Below are 6,665 nucleotides of genomic sequence, written 5' to 3' on the forward strand. Positions count from 1 at the left end.
AGATACATATGGAAATCTAGGAGTGTTCTTATTTATAAGAGAGCGACTAGTGGGATCAGCGGATTCGATCACACCCACGTGGACACATGAGACCAAAAAGTGGGTGTCAGGAAAGAACCTAAAAGACAACATCATTTTAGCATTGTAAAAGAATGACGTCACTGCTGAGGTCAGCACTTGTAAAGCGGTGCCTATGATATAGATTAGATTGGTACCAATATGATTATAAAAAGGTCAAGGCCCTCTTTGTTTTGAATTTTGAGAGTCCAACACTGATTATTGGACTCATAATTGAAAATTTGAAAGTAAATTTGACTTCAATAATCAGTTTTGTACTCACAATCGGTTATCAAAATCCAAAACAAACAGGCATAGACGTAATTTTGAGTCCAATATTCAGTTTTGGACTTCCAATAGGATTCACAAAATCCAAAATAAAGGAGGACTTAATTTTGAGTCCAATAATCTGTTTGGGACTTGTCCCTCCAAAACTGATAATTGGAATTTTGAGTCCAGTCCAGCAATCGATTTTGGGACATCAATCTGTTCTCAAAATCCAAAACAAGCATGGTCTAGTCTTGTACTCTTATTAGTATTAAGAGTAATGACAGATACAAGGGAGCCCTTGCATAAAGAGCTAAAAAAGGGCTCTAGACTGGATCCACATCATCAAATGTAACTGATTTCGGATTTTACTTTTTCAACCAATTTAAATTTTAACTGAAAATGATGTGGATCCAATCCAGAGCCCTTTTTTGGCTCTTTATGCAAGGGCTCCCTTGTATCTATCATTATCATTGCTCTAGTATTAATTTGTAGTAATTTTGGTCTTTTGCAAAATAATCCGTCATCAAGGACATTGCTAGATGTTCTGATCGTTTCCTCTTCAGCTCTGTTTCCTTCGACATAAAATGAGCTCAGAACAAATTTTACACCCATTTTTTCACTTAAAAATGAGCTGGGAAAAATGCCATTTTTTCTATGTAGAAAAAAATTAGGTTAATTTTGTTGGGAGGCAAAATGGAAAGTTGCATGGCTTTAGGTTTTTGGAAAACCCAAGAATAAAGGGCTCTCGATTTTTCTCTTGTGGGTGGTCGGCTGCAAGGGTGGAGGCATGAAAAGGAGAGAGGAAAACGAGAGAGAGAGAGAGAGAGAGAGAGAGAGAGACTGTGGATGTAGGAATCTTGGCCATGTAAATCTCAGTGTTCATCTTGTGACTTGGTTTTACTATTTACTTTCTCATTTACTTGTGCACGATCGGATTGGATTTGCCTAGCGGATTTTCTCAACAAGCCTAAAATTTATTTTAAACACATTTTATGTCCAAAGAAACAAAGGTCAAGGAGAAGGAGAAAATCTTTTGGAACATTTCCTAAACTTGGTGGTCCAGCCTTTGTCAAACCAAAAACCCTACAAGCTCTCTCTCTCTCAAAAAAAAAAAAAAGAAAAAAAAAAAGAAAAAAGAAAAGAGAAAAGGGGTGATTCAACTGCACTTTGAATACGGTTACCTTGTTACGACTTCACTCAAGTCACTAGTCCAGCATTCAGCATCTCCTTGCATCAGGACTTCGGGCTGTTGTGTTTTGCGGGGCATTGGTATTGGGTATTGACTTGACATCGGTATGGAAACGGAGGCCAAGGGCCATAGGCGTGCACACTGAGTTCCTGGCCACTGCAATTTGACATAAAAATCCCAGAGAGTTCCTGGCCACTGCAATTTGACAGAAAAATTGCACAAATCCCATTCAGGTGCGATCGGAATACTCGTCATACTCGTCGGCCCTGATGGTGAGGCATGTGCCGACGTGGGTGGTGGAAATGGAAGTTGATGTGCTGAAGAGACTGAGTAGGGGGCTGAGGCAGTTGAATGAGGAGGAGCTTGGTCTGTCTCTAATGGTGTTCTGTATTATTAGTCCTCTTAGTCACTTGGAAAGAAAAGATTAAAGAAGATAACTAAGATGCATTAAGAAAAATCTTGCAATTGTATTTTTGAAAGAAAATGAGCCAGTTTGAATTGCAGGAATTTTTTTTTTGGAAAAGTATGTCAAGGAATTATTTTATTTTATTTTTTATATTCTCTTCCTTTTTTAACGCATGAAAAAAGATAACTTGAGCCAAATCTATTCAATATTTATTTAGGACCTTCAATTCACGATAACATTCCTCTAAATTAACCACAATCATATCATTTCCCTCTAAATCGTGGAAAGAAAAAATTTCCCATCAGAAATGTTTTGCTTGCAATCCAAACAGGGTTCCTGAAAAAGCAAGGAAAACAGCAAGGGAATGAGATGATCCCACAAAGAGGAAAGAACAAGAAGGAAAAACAGACACAAACTACACTGCATTACAATAAAGGATATCTCCAGCAATGATCACCTCCTTATCAACACCCTCTTTAGCCAGGTCATCAGCAATTTCATTGGTGCTCCATGTAATACATGAGGAGATTGGTAAATTTCTAGAAAGGTCTCTAATCTCCAACGAAAGATTGGCAAGGTGCGATGGGCTTGGACATTTGTTGGCAGCGTAAGCAATGGTATTTGAGGAGTCTGCCTCTCACCTACAAGAACAATCTGGGAGGGAATTGAACACCTTAGATCCTTTGAAGCAACCACTGAATTCAGCTCCACTAGAATTTGCTACACCAGTGGAGAAGGCCATGAGCTCATCTCTAAGAATTCCCTTGATTCAGACAGGACCCAGATTACCTCCAGAGCTACTGTCAAAATTCAGTTACGATGAGCTACTGACAGAATTCAGTTACCACGAGTTTGGAGCAGCACCCATCCGGCCATACTTTTCTACTTAAACGACTTGCCCCGTACTATTTCGTGACACATTTTCCATTTTTCAGAAAGATAACGATTTTATTAATCAAACTATTAGTAGAATACAACCATGGGACAGGCCATCCCCCAATGTACAACGAATACAGTCCAACCATCCCAAAGACTACACCGTAAAACCCTTTAAGCTTGCCCCGAATGCCCCATCAGAGCTGTCAAAACAGCCCCAAATTCTGCAGAAAAGAAGATTTGCAGCAGGGCCCCTTTCTTGTGTGAAGGCAACACGGTATCAGCAGCACCGCAGGTCGTAACTGTGCAGACTCCTCCAACCCAGTGCCGTAATTCTGCTGTACGATCTGAGTCTCATCCCTGTCCACACCATCTTTGGCCTGTCACTCGTGCCACTTTTTCCATAATCTCCTACATAGAGGCCCCCAAGGCACAGTGAGAAATCATCATCCAAGCAATCATGGAACATTTGATTCTCAAAGGGCCACACTAAGAGAGAATACTCCACCCTTCAAATTTCTGGTCTTTTTATTCCAAAAAGAAAAGATTACATCGAGGGAAGAAACTGCTCTTTATTCAATGAAGATAAAAACAGCCGCTTTAACTAATATATGGGATAAATCTTGAGCTTTCTCTAGAAGTATGCTTAAAGGAAATAGTTAGATTTTTACAAATGTTGTCAATTTCATCAATGATTTGACCACTCCTCCAACGGGCCAAATGAAGAAAAGAAGCATGCTTGGTAGCATTAGATAAGTCCTCTTCCACTCAGAGTCTTCTACCATTTCCTTAGCAAAACTTAAAAGGCCCGCAAGAGCCTCTGCTCCATTAGAGTTTTTAACCAGAATCAAACACGAAGAACCTCAAAACGGAACAAAGTGAACTCGTAAGTTGGTATATGCCTGAAATTGTGTTTGACCGATTGACGAAGTTGATCTGAATATCCCTCTGCATCACACTCTGTACTCTTGCCTGTTCACCTCTGAGGTCCATCCAACACAAGAACAATGTGTCCTTGCTTGGTCCAACGTAAAAGGAAGAACAGATATCTGATTTGCTAAATTTTGCTCTATGCAAAGAAAATAGACGGGCGCAGCAAGGTTACCCACAATCATCATTTTAAGTCATCTCTCAAGCTTTTTATAAGTTGCATAGCTGGTTAGCTTATACACAACCACGTAGGACCCGAATAAGCGGTAGCCCAAACATGGCCAACTGAATCAAATCAAGCAAGTACATCATGCATCAAGTAACTGTAAATGGGTCCCACTTAGGTAGAATAAATTACTTTGTATTTTGTGGTATTTTCTCTCTAGTTGTTTGGTATGGATAGGAGTCTTAGAGATAAGGGTTACCTAGATTCGCTTGGGTAGGAGTTTTGGAGGAAGTGGTCAGGTGGGTTTTCTATAAATAACATGTAACTTTTTTTTAAATCAATGAAGAAACTTGTTCCAACAAGTGTGTCTTTGTGCACAAAGGAGGACTGATCCTTCCCTCGAAGTGGGTCAAGAAGTTGATCTTCCCTCTACGAAGATCAATCATGTTGCAAACCAATTTGGGTTTGTAACAGTATCACACAACACCACTGCACCCGGGCAACTTCTTCACTCTCTTACTCTGCATTGCTCTCGTCACTTGAAAACCATCATCCCACCTCCCAGCCTCTGCATAGATATTAGACAGTAGCACTCTACCAGCCCCATGGCTTGGCTCCAACCTTGATAGATTCTCAGCTGCCCATTCTCCTATTTCCACATTACCATGAGTCCTACAAGCAGCCAACATACTCCCCCATATCACAATATCAGCTTCCATGGGCATGTTCTTGACCAATTGCTCGGCCTCTTCTAGGCACCCAGCTCGGCCTAAGAGATCAACCATACAACAATAATGCTTAATATTCGGCTCAATCTTATACACACTCTTCATACTCTCAAAATACTGCTTCCCCGTCACTACCAAACCCGCATGGCAACATGCGCTCAGGACTCCTATGAATGTAATCAAATTGGGTTTGATGTTAGTCTTCTTCAAATCCAAGAATATGTTAATAGACATATCGGCATGTCCATGCATTGCCAACCCACATATCATCGCATTCCACGGTGAAACTGTGATGACCTTATCTCTGATTTGATAAAACAATCCTAAAGCACTTTCTATGCTCCCACACTTTGAATACATATCAATGAGCCCTGCACTTAAATTGTCGTTGAGAGGGATCGAGTTTTCACGTATATAAGCATGAATCCATCTTCCTTGTTTCAATGTGCCAGAATGGGCCATGGCTGCAACAACACTCACCATCGTAATTTCATTCGGCCACAGCTCCACAATTGGCATATCACGGAAGAGCTCTAATGCCAAGTTAAATTGCCCGCTTTGTACATAGCCCGCAATGAGGGAGCTCCATGAGACAACATCTTTCTCCGGCATCAAATTAAACAAATGTTTAGCTGAATCAACCATGTTGTTTCTAATAAATCCCGCCAGAAGTGCATTCCAGGATGATAAGTTGCCCTTAACACCCAACTGGAATTGCAAACAAGCAAGGTCAATCTGCTGACAAGCAGCATAAAAATAGATGATTGTTGCCTGAATAAAAGCATGACAAACCAAGCCAGTCTTTAAAATTATACCATGAAATTGCCGACCCTCGTTGATTGCCGATGATCGCCCACACGCCGAAAGCAAATCCACAATTGTGACCTCATTTGGTCTCACCTCTGCCCGTTGCATTTAACGATACGTGACTATAGCTTCACATAACCTATCTACTCGTACATACCCATCAATCATTGTACTCCAAGAAACCATATCTCTAATCGGAATTTTCTCAAACAAATCTCTCGCGGATTCAACAAGGCCAGACTTTGAATACCCATTTAACATTATATTCCATGTAACAATATTTCGTTCGGGCATTTCATCGAACACGAACCTCGCGTCACCTAAATAAGAACAAGCAGCATACATGTGAACTAAATTAGTTGAAACAAGAACACAAACTTGAAATCCACCTTTAATTACAATCCCATGAATCATCTTTCCATCCCGGACCGAATGCAAATGCGAGCAAGTGGAAATTATGGTTGCCAGTGTCACCTCATTTGGTACCACATCTGCGAATTTCATTTCTTGAAAAACCTCCAAAGCTTCAATTGGGCAGCCGTTTTGCGCAAAACCCATTATCATGGTAGTAAACGAGACACAATCTCTTTCGGGCATTTCATCGAACATTTGGCGAGCATCCTCTAATCGATGCAATTTTACATACCCAACAAGCATTGTGTTCCATGATGCAGAATCCAATAACGGAGCTGAGTCAAACATTGATCTAGCGGTCTCGATTGATCCGAATTTCACGTAAAGATTGATCAAGCTATTGCTGATGAATATGTTGGTATAGAGACCGGATTTTAAGATTAAGGGATGGATTTGGTCAGCTTGGTAGATTGAGGCGAAGGACTTGAGAGCGGAAACTAGAGTGAATTCGCAAGCAGGGTGTTTGTGATTCCAGTTGTGGAGAAAGTTGTAGAAAGGGTTTTGGAAGAGATTGATGAATGGGGGACGATCTTTGGGTGGAATAGTAGAAAACCATTTTCTGTGAGATAGAAAATTTATTGGAGAAGGGCTTAAAATGCGAAGAAATGTGATTCTTGGGGCATTGATCATTATCAGCAGAGAGAGATTTTAATGTTTTTGAAAGTTATTTCGCGGGGTTATTTTGATGAGACCAGTTAGAAGAACGGAAATGATATCAGCACAAACTTATCATAAATTTAATGGTGCAACTCGGGTCGGGCGGGTCGGGTTTTCCAAAACCCTACCCTACCCGAGAATTATCTCGGGTCGGGTCGGGTCTAA

General features: G+C 40.6%; 1 pseudogene across 1 annotated transcript; it reads right to left on the minus strand.

Annotated features, from left to right (window-relative positions):
- Window positions 1–1,482: 1,482 nt before the first annotated feature.
- On the minus strand, window positions 1,483–6,665 carry LOC143881453 (pentatricopeptide repeat-containing protein At5g19020, mitochondrial pseudogene; annotated as a pseudogene). Its single transcript, XR_013251951.1, has 2 exons — window positions 2,380–6,665; window positions 1,483–2,258 (listed from the first exon to the last, which is right to left on the minus strand). The product of XR_013251951.1 is annotated as a pentatricopeptide repeat-containing protein At5g19020, mitochondrial pseudogene (transcript).

This window comes from Tasmannia lanceolata, unplaced genomic scaffold (assembly GCF_043159265.1).
Source record: "Tasmannia lanceolata isolate RefF3 unplaced genomic scaffold, GAP_Taslan_0.1 ptg000007l, whole genome shotgun sequence".
NCBI lineage: Eukaryota > Viridiplantae > Streptophyta > Magnoliopsida > Canellales > Winteraceae > Tasmannia > Tasmannia lanceolata.